This window comes from Podarcis melisellensis (genome assembly GCF_964234715.1).
Source record: "Podarcis melisellensis genome assembly, chromosome: 4".
Lineage (NCBI taxonomy): Eukaryota > Metazoa > Chordata > Lepidosauria > Squamata > Lacertidae > Podarcis > Podarcis melisellensis.
In genome coordinates, this window is record NC_138531.1 from 104,984,576 (window position 1) to 105,003,515 (window position 18,940).

Here is an 18,940-nt window from a genome sequence, read left to right on the forward strand (position 1 = left end):
GAATGGGGGGGCTGGTCTTGATCTCCAGGGTGGCAATTTCAAAAGTCTTTCTAAGGCCTTGCACACCATTTTTCTGGGTCCCTCCTCTCTCCTGCAAGTGGGGGGAGCACCCTGTTGCAACAGATCAATAGAGGCCAAGCCCACAGGCTGCTCTTTTGCTCCGAGTAATCCTGGTTGGTGTCTTTCTTTTTGTCCAAGGGAGCCCTCAGATTTTTTCGTTAACACCCCCAGGGCTGGACTGGAGGGGTGACTGCCGACCCCCCCCCCCCGCTCCGCTGAATGGCGCCCCTCCCGCCCTCCTCCTCCCAGGCGCTTCTCGTAAGGGGACGTTGCCTCGCTGCTGCAGGGAAGCCCAGCGCTGGTTGCCTCTCCTTGCCCGCAGGTGTCACCCCCCCTCACTTTCTGTGCAGACCCGATCCTATGCTTGGGGTCAAAGCCCCCTCCGGGGCTGTCTTTAGCATAGGCGCTACCGGGGTGCAAAGACCTGCCCCATGATTCCCCCAAATTTAGTTAATTTCAGTGCACGGCACCGTTGAGAATTGTTAACGGAGAAATCTGAGGCTCCCTTGGACAAAAAACAAGGACACCGGCCAGGAATAGCAGAGCAAATTGGTCTTGATTGAAGACTCTGGCGACAGGACTCCCACCTGCCACCAGGTGGAACAGGATGGAAGCCCTGAACAAAAGAGAACCCAAAGTTTTATTAGCTGTTAATCCCCAGGTTACACCCCCCCCCCAACTACATCACTCATACATCTGGTGGCAGGAATCTGAGCATCCTGGACCCTGCCCCATGGTTCCCCTTGCCCTCCACCAAACACCCATCGAGTGTCACAAAAGAGATCTTTACATTTCCCTGTTTCCCAGCCAAGTTCATCCCACCCTTTTGTCTTCCTCTGGGTTTGTTATTTCTGGCATGGCTACCTGTCTGGCACTCAGGTATCAGGATGCCAGGGATGATCCCTCAGGCAGAGGGGCTGCTGAGGAGCTGAGCTCTCAGGTCTAGATGAATTTCTGAAGTTTCCCCACTGAGCCGGTACATAGATGCATTTATCAGTGAATTCTTACATTTGGTATCGTACAGCAAAGGACCTTTGAACAGATAGGAAGAAACTGTGATGAAGTGTTTTGTGGGGACAATTCACAAAAGTGATGGTGCTGATTTGGGTGGTGGGCTGCATGTGCATGATGTCTGCTGGAGGGGCAACCCCTTCCCCAACGCATACACAAATTCCTGCAACTGTATGACACGCTGGCACGGCGCATCTTTGGTGAATGAGCACCCACAGTCTCAAGTCCTTTAGAGGAAAAGTAGGTATACATTTCAGTAATATCTGGGTATATATGTGTTTTGTTTTTCTAGCTGGATCAAAATTATGTATTACTTCATAAGAGGTAGATGGTTAGGAGCTTAGGCGGCTTCAGTGGCAGCCCCTGGCCCCCACCCCTTGCACCCCCCAGGTAATGACGGCCCTGGCCTCTCCGAGGGTCCGGCCAGCTCTGGGCTGCTGCTGCTGCTGCTACTCACTTGCAATCATAATTAAAGCTTGCTGCGTGTCCTCTGTTGTTTTCTTTTCAAGGGAGGGTAACAAAATTGCATTTATTCCCATTGAATGGCGCAGAGCCAGGCAGGCAGGCAGGGGAGAGGGCAAAGCGACAAATCAGCGCAGCTCCCCCTTCCCTCGAAGGCTCGGGGTACGCTTGGAGTCGAGGGTGCGGGCGGGGGGCACGACGAATGTCACCCCCCTCAGGATGGCACCCGGGGTGGTCCAACCCCACCGCCCCCACCTTGTTCCCCCTCTGTTCCCCTGGCCAGGGGTTCCCTCCCTTGGGGGTCGGATAAACGTTTAGTTGGGGCTGGGGATTAGTTTAATTTGAGTATAAATGTAAGTTCTTCTGTGTTGTTGTTATTGTTAAAATTAGCTTCTACTGTCTTATGGGGTTCTTGTATAGTTTGTATTTGGTTCTCAAGGGGAGAGGGCCAGGGCTGCCGGGGAGGGGGCCCCCGCCAACAGAACAGCTGGGACAGAACCCACCAGGCCATTCCAACAGTGGAATATGATTACAGTGGTGCCTTGCAAGACAAAATTAATTCGTTCCGCAAGCTTTTTCTTCTTGCGAGTTTTTCGTCAAATCAAATCAAATCAAATTTTATTAAACGGTCACAGACCAGATTGACTCGTACAGCTAGTCAGCGAGACATAACACCGGAAAAAACAAAGGACAATTTCAATACCAATTAGGCCATAACAACAATTTAAAATTGGACAACATGAATAAAATTAAGTATTTGCCTTCGCCGGCATGTTGACATTGGAAAGCTCTTGTTTTCTGCGCCTGATAGCGGCTGCACAGAATTTAGCAACATTGATCGTGATTACAGGAACCTTATCTTCTACCAAGGCTCTCATACATTGAAGTTCTGATTCATTTTTAAGCTTTCGTAGAACTGGGGCAATAAAGGTCAGGCGTAAATCCTCGTAATAACTACAGTGCAGCAATACATGCAAACTTGTTTCCACTTCCGATGAGTCACATGGGCAAACACGTGACTCATATGGTTTGCCCTCATATCTGCCTAGCAGCAGGGCAGAGGGCAGAACGTTGAATCTGGCCAGGGTAAAGGAATGTCTGTAAATCAGCCAGATAGTTTGCGGGTGAGAACCCTCTCCCAAAGTCTCTAATTGTGGCGTGTTTATCCATTTTGCCCATATGACATTGCAGCTCTATGTCCCTGATGCGCTGGAGCACTTGACTTCTGGCTCTCTCATATCCTGCCGCTATCAAGATCTGCGGGGAGAATCCCAAGCTTCTTATCTTTTCAAACAGGGAAGCTTTCCAGGTAGAATGAAAGGTGTCTAAGAGTGTTAAGGGAGCCAAACCGGCCGGGAAAAAAATAAGTTTTAACCAGTAGTGTATCTTTAGAATCCACAAACGCGCGTTAACAGGTAGTTGTCCAACTTCTAAGCGGACAGCTATATTAGATACACAGGGAGGGATCCCCAATAAACATCGGTAGAATTTTGCTTGAAATGCCTCCATAGGCGCAAAATTTTTAAAACTGCAAACCTGGGATCCATAAGTGAGTTGTGGGAGTATTTTTGCAGCAAAAACCTGGGAGGCTGCCGGAACGTATTTTCCCCCTTTCCCGTGAAAGAATCCTGTAAGGGCTTTGTTGGCCCTTCCTGCGTTGACAATGGCGTTTTTCATCTGTTGGTGCCACGAGACCCTTTCCTGAAAAGTTATTCCCAGGTATTTGAAAGTTGCTACCTGGTCAATAGGTTGACCATTAATTCTCCATTTGTGTTTCCTTCTTTTTTTTGAAAACACCATAATTTTAGATTTGCTGTAATTTATTGATAGTTGTTCCACTTGACAATGATCAGCAAGTGATCTCAAAAGCTTCCTCAAGCCAACGCAGGAAAAGGAGAGTAGGACTGCGTCGTCCGCATACAGAAGCACCGGGAGGGGCATACCTGCCAGTTTGGGAGGGTGGGCATTTTCTTTCGCCATATTTACTGCTAGAGAGTTAATATAAAAATTAAATAGCATTGGCGCGAGGACACATCCTTGTTTAACCCCATAGTGTGTTTTAATTTCTTTAGTTAGATGGCCTGACCGATCGCATCTTACCCTCACCCTGGTGTTTTCGTATAGACCACGGATAAGGCGTAATAAGCGTTTATCTATGTTTGTAGCGCCAAGCTTTTCCCAGAGTCTATCCCTTGGTATTAGATCAAAGGCCGATTTGAAATCCACAAAAGCTGTATATAAAGACCCCCCTTTTCTAGAGTATTTGTCTGCCAGGTGTTGAAGGATAAGGGCCTGGTCTATAGTTGAACGCTTTGCTCTAAAACCAGCTTGAGCTTCTGATAGAATATGCTCTCTTTCCATCCACTCCACTAATTTGTCACATAAATGAGCAGAGTATAGTTTGCTGATAATACTTAATAGACTGATTGGTCTATAGTTAGCTGGCTCAGATCTGTTTCCTTTCTTGAATATTGGAATGATGATGGCTAGGCCCCAGTCCTCAGGGATAATAGCTGTTTGATTTATACTGGTGAATAAGGCGGCTAGCACAGGGGCCCACCATTCAACATTTCCCTTGAGAATTTCTGGTGGGATATTGTCAGCACCCGGGGCTTTCCCTGATTTAAGAGATTGAATAAGGCCTGTAATTTCTTCTGTGGTTACAGGGGGCCATTCCTTGCCAAATTCACTTGAAGCGGGAAGCAGAACTGGGGCCAGTTGATTTGATGAATATAATGAGAGGAAAAAGGCCTCCCATGCTCCGGCAGGTATAGAGTATTCGATTTCAATCGGGGAGTCTCTCCAGCTTTTTGCGATTGTTTTCCAAAACGTGGCAGAATCTTTCCTTCGGGAGGCCTCCACTAGGCACTGCCATTCCTCCCTTTGTGCCTGGAGCTTTTTCTTGTTAATCAAAGCTTTATAACTGCGTTTTAACTCAAACCAGTCTAATGGAAGCGAAGGTAGGTTCGCTGCTCTATATTTCCTGTACTTATCCAGCAGGAGGCGTTTCATAGCCATGCATTCTTGGTCAAACCAGGGTTTGGATTTATTAGAGTGTAGAGATTGCCGTGGCATTTTTTTGTTAGTCAGATAAGGTTGTAGGGACGAAATCAGTTCCCGGAACATGTCTAATCTAGCCTCAGGAGTTGGGGAATTAACGAGGTTCTCCTTTCTAGCAAGAAAAGTATCTGAGTGAAGTCTTTCCGATATTTCATCACTCAATTTGCTGGACCATTTAATACGCGAGTATCTTAGCTCCATGTTTTCGAAACACGGGGCTTCAAGTTTATCAGAGCAAAATAAATCTTTTCTTACGTCCAGTATTAAACAGAGCGGTAGGTGGTCGCTGTCAACCCTCTCCACCACTTTGTATTCCCGTGCTCTGCTCAAAAGGTTAGATGACACTAGGACGTAATCGATAGTGGAGGCTCCCATGTTGGATATAAATGTGAATTCCCCACTGGGTTCTCTGTCGACACGACCATTTAATACGGTCAGATCCAAGTTGTTGGAAAAATGTAGAAGGCATAGGCCTGCGTAGTTGCAGCCCTTGTCTTTTGAGAGCCTTGGGGGAATAAGATGGGCTTCTTCAGAAATGGGAGGTACGTCATGGAAATGAGCATATAACGCTTCGTCTGATTGGCCAATTCTGGCATTTAAATCCCCAGCCAGCAGCACTGCAGCTGCAGGAGTTTGGTTCATTAGCTCATCGACATATGATTCTAGCCTATGCCAGATATTTTTGATAAGCTGCTTGCCTCTTTGGGGAGGGGCGTATATATTAATCAATAGAAGTGTGCAATATCTGCATTTCATTAATAATGCCATGGCCATACTGCTCAGAGGCTCCAGCTTGACGAAAGATGCTCTCAGCCTTGTGGATATTAGAATGCCTAGCCCACCCTTAACTCGTCCCCCTTTGTTGCTTGGTGAACCTGCGAGCGAGAATGAGGCAAAACCATTTACATCTAAATCCCCTGTTAGCCATGTCTCTTGCAGGAAGACTATATCATGATCTTGAATGAAATTGACAAATGATTGGTCAGTCGCCTTGTTGAGCCAACCAGCAATGTTCCATGATAAAAATTTTAGATTGGCTTTATCGCAGTCAGGTCTTTGTCAATTATTAGCTAACGTACTTTTAGGGTTTGTCGCTTTATGTATCGGTCGCCTATCGTCTTTGTATGGCGGGCTATCCAGCCGCTCTATGATTTCACTAGGTGGATGCAAAGTGCTCACATTTGTGAACACCAGATCTTTATTATGCATATATTCCTTCTGTGGATATTCTGTTGCGGCCTGGTTTTGGCCCAATTCTGTTTCATCTAGGTATCTCATTTTGTCCCATGCGTCTGGTGGGGTCACCTTAGGGATATTTCTCCTTCGGGGGGGTGATGGAGTGCTCTCTTTGGAGGGTGGCACATTCTCTCTTGGTGGAAAGTTAATCTCCGCTTTAATCTGAAGGTTACATGTTGTGGTCTTTTTTTGGTCCCCCTTAATAACCTCGTTGCCTGAGGCTCTCTCAGCCAGCTTATCTCTTAGCTTGTCTAGTCTTCCCAAGATGTCAGTTTGTATTAATGGTGGGAACGTCCAGAACTGGTCAATTAGGATATTTTCTTCCATAGTAAAGAAATCCTCACCTTTGCTCACAAGGCATTGCGGGTTCTGTTTGTCAGGCCAGGATTTTGGGAGTTGTTTCCCCTTTCTAAGGTTTGCCTGCTTAGTCTTCAACAGGGGGCTCAAAGGAGCCTTATTTTCAAAGAGCCTAAGTATTGTCATCCGTGCTTTTAAAAAGGCAGGTCTTGACCTAAAAATAAACTTGGCCAGGTTCTGATCCCCAAAAGTGGTCAGTGCTCTCACTGAGTGACCATCATAATGTAGATATTCCACCGAGGTGATATCATTAGAATTAACCATTCCTGGTAGTATATCATTTAGACTAGATACAAAGTTCATTATTCGCTGTTTCCCTGTAAGGAAGCCCTTAGGTTTCGGGAAGTTCGTGAATACCAATTTTTGGGGATTTAGAATCAAATTCCACTCTCTTTCCTGACTGTAGGCTTGCCAGGTCTGAAGGGGGGTGTCATCTCTACTAAACGCTTCCTCTTCCCCGCTGTTCAATTTGCTAGGTGTTTTATTGCCTTCATAGGTAGAGGCCTCTGCTTCCGCAGCATCAGGTTTGTTAAAGAGTTGGTTATCCAGGGACTGAATTGTTACTTCTGCCTTCTCACTTGCTACTGGAGTCAGCCTTGGCGAGTCCTCCTTAGCCGGTTGCTGTGTAACTATGTTTGTTTCTCTCTTTTTACCCTTCTTTTTACTGCCCCGTGTGGTCGATTTGCTTGGAGCCGAGGGAAGAAGTTTAAACAATTTCTGCCAATGTATGTTTCGATTACTGCAGGTATACTTGGCTTTCCTTGTTGCTTTGATATTTTTACTTTTCTTCACTTTTACCCTTGAGTTATGTCTTTGCAGACTCTTATTTATTACTGGTTTGTTCGTCCCCACTAGCTCAACTGTTTTATGCTCTTGGGGCATATCATTTAATTTTATCTCTTTTAATTGAGGTGTGAAGTTTTCTACTAACGTCAGCAATAGCCCATTTGTTATTATTAGATAATTTTTTATGTTAGCTAGATCAGTACTTATTGCTAGGGAATAATCCAAAGGGCAGCCGTCACTCAGTTCTGTTTGAGAGTATTTTGGAATAAGTATTTTTTGATGGGTAGATGTAATTTCTTCCGTGGGCCGCTGTTCCTTAGTAATAAAGGTATTTCCCTCCTGAAGTTCCTCGGCTAAAGCTAGTTCTTGCGCTAGGCTGCATGAAGAGTTAATATTTCCAGTATCTTGATATGTCTCTTTAAAATAAGACGTCCAATCAAGAACAGTTAGGGAGGGGGGTATTACTTCATCAAGGATTAACTCTTTTTGTGGACTCTTACCCTCCTCCATCTTAGGGAAGTAATTTGTGATTTTGCTTTGTCTTTTACCAGGGCCCGGGGGGCTGATTGCCGAGTCAGGCAGTATACCCAACTCCTTGTATGTTCTTCTAGTAAAAACCATGGTAAAAGTTGTCTTGATATAGAGAGAGGGCAGTTTACCCCAGGTGCGACTGCCTTAAATTGGGGGGCAAGTGGGGGTATCAATCTATATTCCCACCTGCTCTCTACAGCAGCTTCCTGATGTGCTCATCAACAGCCTCGGTATATTTCTCTAGATTAAAAACTTCCTATAAAAACAACAACAAAAACAAAGCAAAAACAAACAAACAAACAAAGCTCAGGATGCCTTCATCAGGAGTCTCTGAGAGTATAAATGCTGGTCTCCTCAGAACAGTTTGTTAAAATAAGGAGTCTTTCCAGCTGCTGCACTTCCTCTTCAGCTGTGAAGCAGGAATGCTGTCTCCAGCTAGTTCACACAGCCCCCCAGCTGGGGGTCAGTCAGTTCAGTTGGCCCCCAAATCTCCAAGCTTTATCTTTCTCTGTGTTCAGCAGAGCTGGGTATCTATGAGCCAGTCTCAAAGCAGGGCTCACAGTCGTGTCTCTCCTTACCCTCCTTCTCCAGGCACCGTTGGTCGGGTGAGCAGTTCACTTCTCTCTCTGGTCTCAGTTCAGGCAGCAGCGTTCTCTCCTCTCTGGCAACCTTGACCAGGCAGCTGATAAGGAGGGAGGGAGCAGGCTGGGACAAGCTGAAGGCAAGCTGAAGCTCTCAGAGGCAGCAAGAATTGTAAAAATACTCAGAGTCTTTAAAATGTTAAAAGAATAAAAGTGAGCGCCGGGGCAGCAGAGCTGGGTGTCTATGAGCCAGTCTCATAGCAGGGCTCACGGTCGTGTCTCTCCTTACCCTCCGTTGGTCGGGTGAGCAGTTCACTTCTCTCTCTGCTCTCTCTGCTCTCAGTTCAGGCAGCAGTGTTTTCTCCTCTCTGGCAGCCTTGACCAGGCAGCTGATAAGGAGGGAGGGAGCAGGCTGGGACAAGCTGAAGGCAAACTGAGTCTTTAAAATGTTTTCTGTTAGAAATTGGCATTCAGAGGGCAATTTAGATAAAGTTTTAAAAGAATAAAAGTGAGTGCCGGGGAGCGCAGGGGAGCGTGACTTGCCTCGGCGCCATCTTGGAACCTCCCCTCGTCTTGCGAAGCACGGTTTCCCATAGGAATGCATTGAAAATCAATTATTGCGTTCCTATGGAGACCGCTTGCCAGGCTGGCGGTGCGGAGAAGGGCTTTTCTCCCCACCGCAAGCCTTCAGGACAGGTACGGGAACAGAGGGGAAGGTGCGCAGCGCTTCTCCTCTGTTCCCGGGGCTTGCGGTGGGAGGAGGGCTTTTCCTCCCCACGCCAACATTCAGAACAGCATTCTGAAAGTTGGCGGTGGGAAGGAAAACCCTCCTCCCACCGCAAGTCTTCAGGACAGCCATCCGAAGGCTGGCGCGGGGAGAAGGTCTCTCTGCCCCACCGGCAGGCTTTGGAGCAGCCATCCCAAGGCTGGCGGCAGGAGGAGGTTTCTCCGCCCCACCGCCAGCCTTCGGAGCAGCCTTCCGAAGGCTGGTGGCGGAAGGAGGTCTCTCCGCCCCACCACCAGCCTTCGGAGCAGCCTTCCGAAGGCTGCCGGTGGGGCGGAGAGACCTCCTCCCGCCGCCAGCCTTCGGAGCAGCCTTTCAAGGGCTGCCGGTGGGGCGGAGAGACCTCCTCCCGCCGCCAGCCTTCGGAGCAGCCTTTCGAGGGCTGCCGGTGGGGCGGAGAGACCTCCTCCTGCCGCCAGCCTTCGGAGCACCCTTCTGAAGGCTGGCGGTGGGAGGAGGTCTCTCCACCCCACCGCCAGCCTTCGGAGCAGCCATCCGAAGGCTGGCGGCGGGAGGAGGTCTCTTCGCCCCACCGCCAGCCTTCGGAGGAGGTCCTTTCGTCTAGCGGGTTTTCCGTCTTGCGAGGCGTTCGTCTTGCAGGGCACCACTGTATATTGAAACCGCCTTTTGCAAAAAGGAGTAACATGACATGGAACTGATTCCTGTTGAAATATAAAATAAACGAATAAATAAATAAATAAATAAATAAATAAATAATGCTTCAGTATCTAGGAAAAGATCACATGCGGAAGGCTTTAGTTAGGGCTCATGTATTTATGTATTTGGGGGCATTGACGTTCCCATTAATGACACAAATTCTGCCCACACCTTTAGCTGTCATACAACCCCGGATCATCACACTAACTTTGTGCTTCACGGTAGGTGTGATGCAAGTGGGATGTAAATCTTCTCCGATTCTTCTTCTCACATATTTTTCTTTTCTTCTATTATGTTCTTCAAACTCACGAAATGAAAGAAGACAGAAAAAACCAACCAACTTGTTAGGAATCACATTACAAGTCAAGCTAAGCAAGTTGTGCTTCCTTTTTTTAGTTATTTGGCTATAAATTTTGATAGAATACAGGTAATTGCATTCTTGATTATATTATCTTTCCATTGATACATAATTTTATGATATTACTCCAAAAGAAGTAGTGTTATTGTCAGGAGCGCATGCTGGAGCCAGGCCCTGGGACCAGTGGGGCTTTGCAGGAGTGGGGCTTTCCTAAGTTTGTTCTGAAGAGGCAAGGAGGCACGGCTGCACAGGTGAGGCCGATGGGTAACTCACAGCACCTGGTGGCAAGAAAGAGCCAGAAAGGGATATAAGGTCAGCCTTTCCCTTTGGCTCTTTGCCACAGCAAAGCGTTTCCTTCCTTGGGCTTCTTGACTCCTTGATTCCTGATCCTCAGACCCTTGGCTTCTTGACTCCTGGCTTCCGGATTCCCATTCCTGCTCCCACCGCACCATCTTGCCCCCGGGTCCTGATGTCCTCCAGCCTATAGATCTCACCACGGTGCTGCAGAACCTCTAAACCCAGGGAGCTATGTTCTAGGGGGAGGTTTAAGCACTTTGGGCGGCCCCAGCCTGACGTGCTCCCCTGTCCCATAACCAGAGAGGTTCAGGGGGGAGCATGGTGTTGGAATTTGTCCAGCTCTGGCCCATCTGGAGCTGGTACTGGCTCGTCTTATCTTTAGCCCAGCAGAGCGTAGTCCGCAGACGAAAGGATAAAGCAGTATGTGCTACATGCCAATCTTTATTTCTCAACTATACCGAGAAGACACAAACATACATCTTGCCTCTGTGAGAGCAGAGAAGAAACTTATTCTCGACACAAAGAAACCAAGAGAACACTGAAAAACAGGAAACCAGTGTATGTCACATCCAGTCTCCCATTCCTGTGGGAACCCAACAGTAACTTGGACTGTAAACAATGTCTTGTGACATGCAGTTGCTGCTCAGTGAGGGAAATAGAAACCAACACCTGGGGCCCTTCGAGGCTTTGTCAGCCAGTGTTGGCTGATGTTCCCCACCTGTGAGACAGACTTTCCCACCCCACGGAGCCGCGTCTGCTTTATGGTCAGCCTCTTCGTGGGCCCGGCACTTACTTGGGTCTCTCCGTACCTTGAGGCCAACGGCCATCTGCTGGGGAATTTGGACAACTTCATTGCCACCCTGGAGGGCATGTTCGGGGAGCTGAATCGCGCCCTGGCGGCTGAGATGGCCCTGCAGAACCTCTGGCAGGGGGCTCGCCTAGTTACCGAGTCTGCCGCAGAGCTCCGTTGGTGGGCTGCGGACATCCTGCTATGTAGCTGCCTGACGGTTCCACTTCCATCAGGGCCTTCATCCCTGCCTTAAGGATGAACTGGCAGCAGCCCTGACAGACTTATCATGTTTCCGAGAGAGATTCTGAGCTCTGATTGAGGGAGCCCCCGGGATCCAGCGCTGCAGTGGAGCCCATGCAAGTAGGGACTGGGCTTGTCTTGTGGAGAGGGGGCCATTTCACAGCAGAGTGTCCGGCCAAGAGGTTGGGAAACGCCAAGCCCCAGCTGTGCTAGGAGGGGCTCAGCTGAGGCTCAATCCCTCTGCACCCCATTTCCTTCTCCCTATCCATATTCTCTTTCCCCAGGGGGGCATGCTGGCCTGGAGGCAATGATTGACTAGGAGGCCTCTGGCGTCTTCCTGGTGCAGGGGTGTTAGTGGCACCCCTGCACCAGGAACTGTTAACGTTTCAACTAGTCCAGACACCACATTTCCCTGTGGTCCTTGGAAGCCTCTACTTGGTCCGACATGACCCCGCCATTTCCTTGTTACGAAAAAGGACCAATGCAGCAGCGAGCTGCAGCTGGCTGGAATGCCAAACAGGATGTTGATGTTTGGGACTGTTCCGTGGGATCGAAACGACAGTCTATTCACTGTACTGAGCACTGGATGTTAGCTCAGAGTGTCATCTGATCTGTACTGGAAGTACAGGGGTGGAGTTTAGCTCTCTCTGCTGTTGGTGTTTGGAAAGTGCAGGCGTGTTTCTCTGTACTGCTGCATAGACAGAAATAAAGGCATTGAAATACTTTTCTGTCTGTCTCTTTCCCCCCTCCTGGGGAAGACAGGGAGGAGGGAAGAGTGGTGGGTTCTTCTCACGTTTGAGGAGAATCGCCGATAGAGATCTTGCCTGTATCCTGCCGGGAGTCGCAGACAGGGAGGTCCACAAGGAACTCAAGCCGGGTGCCTGGAGAATGGCACATTCCTCTGACAAGGCTCGAGATTCCAACAACTGGTAGCAGAGGATGGTTCTGATCCATGGAAATCTGCGTGAGAAGTTAATGGATCGTATGCCTTCCTCTGCACCAAGGGAAGGAAGATAACGTCTGTGTGCATCTGAACGCTGATCAAACGGCTGGCATTGAGATGAAGGTATGGAGATTTATTGGCTGTAAAGTGATCGCGTAAAGGAAAAGTTTTCGGTTCACAAAAGTGTCTACGTTTGGGAAAAACCAGCACTGAGGGGAGAAAAACAGCCGCATACCTTGCATACCTAGATAAGAGCTGCTATGCACAGTTGCTAAGCAACGTAAAGTCAGAACAGTGGAAAGCTACTGACTAGGGGGCTGGAACACGGAGTGTGTTTTGTCTACTTCACTGTTCTTTGCAAGGACTTTTGTGCAGCTTGTGGTTTTACTGCCAAGTGGAGAAAGCAGTAAACAACTAAGATAGGCCTTTGGGATTTTACAGGCTCCAGAGAGCGAGAGCTGAGGCCTAGATTCAAAATGGATGCCAAGAAGGGGGGAGGCTTGCCTTACCCACCTCCCCTGACAAATGACAATTATGCCTCATGGTCTGTAAAGATGAAAGCCCTGCTGCAGAATCAGAGGCTTTTTGGGGTGATTGATAACCCCATCCCTGCTGCACCAACGCCAGGTTGGAATTCACAGAATGTGAGAGCCAGGACGGCCATAATTCTGTGTGTCGCAGATGATCAGCTGGTGCATATACAGCATTTGCAATATGCGCGAGAGATTTGGGAGACATTGCGTAGAACACATCCGAGAGATGCTGGTTCTTCAGCGTTGCTGCATTTTGAAAAGCTGACCAATCTGAGGCTTACGCCTGATGGAGATGTTCAAGCGCACCTGACGGAGATGAAGTTTCTGCGCCAACAGATGGCGGAGCGCAATTTTCATCTACAGGAGGAAGTGTTTTGCTTCATGGTTATAAACAGCCTGAATCGGACTTATAAAACGGTTGCCAGTCAGCTTGGTTCCCTACCGGCCCAGCAGTTGACCGCGGAGAGGGTGTACGCAGTTGTTCTTAATGAACATGACAGACTTGCTGCACTGGAAGTCAAGGATAGGGGGAGGGAGGAACGGAGTTCTAGCTCCCCCACTGCCACTGCTACTGCTACTGGAGAGGATGCTGTAGCTTTGAACGTTGTCCGTTGTTACAATTGTGGACAGGCTGGGCATCTTCAGCGGAACTGTAAGAAGCCACGTCAACAGAAAGGAGCCAAGGGGAGCTCTGCAAAGCCTGAGGCGACAGGCAAAGGTCGTACCAAGTCCCAGGTGAAACCTGCAAAGGCTTTGATGTCGAAAGGAACCACACCAGAAGTGGAGAACGCTTTTGTCATTGACACGGGTTGCACCGTTCACATGACCCATCACAGAGAACTGTTTTCAACGTTTAAGAAGCAAAGCTTCGCTGTGAAGCAGGCCAACGGTCAGGAGCTGGAAGCGACCGGAGTTGGGACTGTGTATCTTGAGAGTCTGAACTTGACTATAGACAATGTGTACTTGGTTCCTGAGTTGAAATTCAATCTGCTGAGTGTTTCGCAGATCGCAAAGAAAGGACTGAAACTGTCCTATGATGCTGAAAGCTGCAAGATCTTCAAAGATGGAGAGTTGTATCTTTCTGCCAGAGAGAAAGATGGACTGTATTTGTTGACTTTTGATCAAAGTGATTACATGAAATGTAATTCATCTGATTCTAACATGATTTCTCTTGCAGGTATGGCAAAGAACGCCAGGAAAATGACCAGAGTCGACAAAGCATTTCAGCGGGTGTATGCTGATGTGATTGGTCCTCTAGCACCATCTAGAGGCAATGCAAGATTTTACCTTGTGTGTGTGGATTGTTTCTCTCATTATGTTTCAGTGTATGTGTTGGAGAAACCACGAGAAGCCTTAGAAAGGTTTAAACAGTTTTGTGACAAGGTTAAAAATGTGCATGATGCTAACATTGATTGTCTTTTCACAGATGAGAAGCCAATTTTTCTTTTACAGGATTTTCAGGACTTTCTGCAGAAGAAAGGGATAAGGCACAAGGTTGCTGTTTCAGCGGAAGCGTGGAACAGGGGTGTCTGTGTACGGGTGAACAACGAATTGCAAAAGGGAATGCATGCGCAATTGCTTAGTTCACATCTGCCACATGAGTTCTGGGTGGAGTCGCTAATGTCTTATTGCTACACGTGGTTGAGAAAGGTTTCAAAAGAATTGGGAAGTTCTCCTTTTGAGAAGCTGTTCCATAGAAAACCTTCTGTTGCCCATTTCAAGGTTTTTGGGTCTCATGTGAGGACAGAGGCTCCAGGGGGAGTAAAGAATGCCAGAGGCATTTTTGTGGGATATGAAAAGGGTCTCTACAGAGTAATTTTGTCTGAATCTGGTCAGGTGATTCTCACAAAATATCTAGAGAGTGCTCCTGAACAGGAGAGAGTAATTGTTCACACATTTCCCACAGAGGACAATTCAGATGATGATGATGATTTTACTGATTACAGTGGTACTGATGAAGACAGTGATAGCTCAGGGAGCTCAGTAGACACAGTCATTGAGAGGAAATCTTACACAATGGCTAGACCCTCAGAGATAGAGGATGAACCACTGTTCACTATTGGTACTGGTTCTCCAAAGAGTCCTGAGACTGAACCAGTGAGCAGAGAGGAACAGCACCTCATACGTAGGTCAGAGAGAGAGTTACAAAGGGTGTACCACCCAAGAGGTATTCAAAAGAGTTTGCCAACTTAGCTGTTGCATGTATTGCTGTTGCACACAACCAAGGACAGGTTGAAACTGTGTCTAAGTCAGAGACAAAGGCACAACAGAGAGTTGCTAGCCAAGGTAATGCAGAAGCACTCATTCCTTGGAAGTCAGACATCCAAAGAGGTACACTGGGGAAACCAGTGGCGGGGAGTTCCAAGGGTGGAACTGAAACAACAGGGGAATGTTATATGTATAACAACTGTTTGTTTTCCTCTCTGGATCAAGCTTTGCTCGCAACAATCATTGATTCTTTTGGGGGAGTAGGTTATGAAAAAGGACCAATGCAGCAGCGAGCTGCAGCTGGCTGGAATGCCAAACAGGATGTTGATGTTTGGGACTGTACCATGGGATCGAAACGACAGTCTATTCACTGTACTGAGCACCGGATGATAGCTCAGAGTGTCATCTGATCTGTACTGGAAGTACAGGGGTGGAGTTTAGCTCTCTCTGCTGTTGGTGTTTGGAAAGTGCAGACGTGTTTTTCTGTACTGCTGCATAGACAGAAATAAAGGCATGTAAATACTTTTCTGTCTGTCTCTTTCCCCCCTCCTGGGGAAGACAGGGAGGAGGGAAGAGTGGTGTGTTCTTCTCACGTTTGAGGAGAATCGCCGATAGAGATCTTGCCTGTATCCTGCCAGGAGTCGCAGACAGGGAGGTCCACAAGGAACTCAAGCCGGGTGCCTGGAGAGTGGCAAATTCCTCTGACAAGGCTTGAGATTCCAACATTCCTGGGTGCAGCGGATGTTGTGCTTCTCATTGTCTTTCTGCCACGACGTCTGTGCCCAACCCCCGTGTTGCCGTCGGCACCTGGGAAGCCTCACCTGCCGGCCCTCAGTTCTTCCGCTTTGCTGGGTGGGCTGGAGCCTGCGCACAGTGTATCTAGGAAGGAATTAACAGGAAGTGACGCTGCTGCAGCCTGCCCTGAGCAACGGAAGGGGAAAGGATCGTGTCCGCCTGCTGATTCCTTCCTAGCTGCGTCACCTCGCACCAAGCAGACACGCTGAGCAAGGGGAATGGGCCATTGCTGGCCCGATCCAAGCAAACACAGCAACCCAAGACAGGAGAGGGTGGGCAGTAAGACCCTGAGACAGAGGACAGGAAAGGAATTCACGACAGAGGGCAGGAAAGAAATTCACTCCACACACAAGGTCACTCCAACGCCCCCTTTAACCACGCGCTCTCCCATGCAGCAACACACCTCACATGCCTCCACACACACATCAAAATATGCCCGATACAGGAACCCCAGCAGCCTCCTCCCTGCAGCCTTCCCTCCTCCGTAACGCGCGATCTGATTTTCGCCCCTGCACTTGGGCCAGTCGGCTCCAGGGACCACATATTCACTCAGGAAGACACACAGACATTTCCCCTTACTTTTGAGGAGGAAACAAGTGTGTCTTGTCGAGCGAAAAATACGGTAATGTTCCCTTTCAAACAGGATACGTGAACCTCTAAGAGAAGTCAAAACCCACATAAGGAAAATGTTTAATAATTTGTCGACTGTGTCCAAATTAACAAAGGTTTTGTCCCTTCATTTCTACCACAGCCAAACTAAGTGAAGGAAATTAGACTGAGCAGAAAATAACAGTAGTAATTATATGTAAAGGTGATGATATTTAAATGAATAAAATGCTGAACTCTAAGGTTTTTTTTAATTGTTTAGAGCTTCCCTTATGATATTCTCCCCTCTTTGGCTTTTTACCCCTTCAGGTGTTAAACAGGGTTGTGTTATTGCCCCAGCTCTATTCATAATTTTCATTGCCATGATCCTACACGTTGTCGAAGGGAAACTCACCACCAGAGTAGAAATCATATATCGAACAGAAGGAAAGCTCTTCAGTCTCAGCAGGCGGAAAGCAAAGAGTAAGGTTACCGTAACTTCTGTCCTAGAGCTTCAGTATGCTGATGACAACGCAGTGTGCGCACGCTCAGAGGACGACCTCCAAACCATCCTAAATATCTTCACAGAAGCTTACGAGAAGCTTGGCCTATCACTCAACATCCAGACAAACAAAGTTCTGCACTAAGTACAAAATAACCCCTCTGCAGTGCCACAAATCCAACTCAATGGTGTAACAGTGGAAAATGTCAATCACCTCTACCTGGGCAGTTATCTTTCCACAAGGGTCAACAATGATGCCGAAATCCAGCGTCACCTGAGCTCTGAGAGTGTGGCTTTCTCCCAATTGAAGTGCAGAGTGTTTGAGGACCGGGAGATTGGCAGGGAAACCAAAATGTTTGTTGTTTTTTGTATGATATCCTATGTCCAACTATGTGCACTGCTACACTTGCAAATGGCCTTAAGAGGCGTGACATGCAAGTCCCTTTCCAATTACAAAAACCCACACATCTGGGAGGGGAATACCAGGTTATTATTTAGTGCACATCTATATAACATACAGGACCCAAGGGAAGTGGGAAATATGTCTATGTGTGAACTGTAGTTAAATGTGGAGAAAATATTTGCGGTTCCTACGGAACCTAAGCAAATTTATCTCCAAAGGGGGGAGCTGTTACAGAAATGACGGGGGGCGCACCTTTAAATTGTTAAATGTTACAAATATTATGCCTGAATGTATCCTTTTGCCTTGACAGCTCAGGGAAGATATCTCACTTTATAAATCATATCAAATCAACTTCTCTGCCTGTTTCCTCCATTCCAATGCTATTTTGCCCTTGGAAAAGGGACTCCAGGAAGTACCCAGAGGTGACAATTGCTGAGCTGATTATTGGAAAGCCTCACCCCATCGCCAGACTTGCCTAGGGGTCCAGACATGCAAAGGTAGTTCTATTGTTCTTTGTGTGCTGGGACTTCAGAGGTCTTTGCCTAGGCTCATCTTATACCGGAGTCTTGCCCTGACATGTCTGCTTATGCTAATCTTATACCAAGGACTTGTCTGGACATCTTTGCCAAGGTTAACCCCTCCCCTTTGGTGACATGTCAGTGATGCTATGCTAATCCTATCCTTGGGTCTTGCACTGCCTCATTTTCCTTATGTTAATCTTGTGTAACCCTCCCCTTTCTGATGTTTTAGTGATGTAGCAATGACGTATTGATGATGCTGTACGAACTGTATTCTGGGATATGGTGGGAAGTTTTAAAAGTCAATGTCCCCCTATTGCTCTGGGTTCCCTCGCTGCTGCTGAACCTGTTGCACAACAAGAAAGGATCTCCGTCTACTGGCTGCTGTTTTGCTCTAAATTGCTTGGCTGGAATCTCCTTCTTTTACTGACCGCACGGACCCACGGGGGACTTGTGCCCTGACCAGCTGGGATCTTTTGGGTGATGCAATGCATTCTTGTTTTGAGTGCTTTTTTCCTTGTGTTCCCTCTCCTATTTTGAGGGTGACTTCTACTGGGGCGTGATCTGTGATTTTAATGTTACCTATGTTCATTGATTCTACTGAGGGGATCTGTCAGGATCAGACCTTGTGTGAGCAGAATGCTGTCCAGAGGGACACTGTTCCATGGCGCCCAGACAAGAATGTGTGGCTGGTGTCTCCTGGGTTTTCTTCACCCCAAATGTCAGAGACCCCTGTTTTTAGCATTTTTAGCAACTTGTAAGAGTCCCTAATGGTTGGGGGTTTCCCTCCCCTTCGGAGGAGAGGAACTTGTTTAATGTTTTTTGGATGAACTCTAGCTGTTTCAAGTTTGGGGCATCTATGGAGCCAACTGTCAGTTTAGTTTTGCCATCTAGTGTCCCTTTAGCAAAAATGAGTCTGCCTCTTTTGTCTTTGAGGACTGCTGTGGCTTTGAAGTTCAGGTCTCTACTGAGTATTATGGCTACTCCACAGGACTTCGCTGAGCCAGGTGACTGAAGCAGGGATTGCTCAGGAGTTTGGGAGGGTTGCGTATTTATTGCAGGAAGGCGATGTGTGGTTTCATGGTGTGTACATACAAGGAGATGCCTTTGCTTTTGATGGGGTTTCCCAACCCCCTCACATTTAATGTAATTGCTTTTAAGCTAGCCATCCTGCTTATCTACCATATAGGGTGATTCCATGCCAGCCCGTCCGGGTTGCCCTGTGTCTCTCACCTTGTATTGT

General features: G+C 47.7%; 1 protein-coding gene across 1 annotated transcript in view; it reads right to left on the minus strand.

Moving 5' to 3' along the window:
• Positions 1-18,940, minus strand: part of LOC309369072 (uncharacterized protein) — a 77,418-nt gene that overhangs the window by 24,251 nt on the left and 34,227 nt on the right. The gene's annotated exons all lie outside the window — the stretch shown is intronic.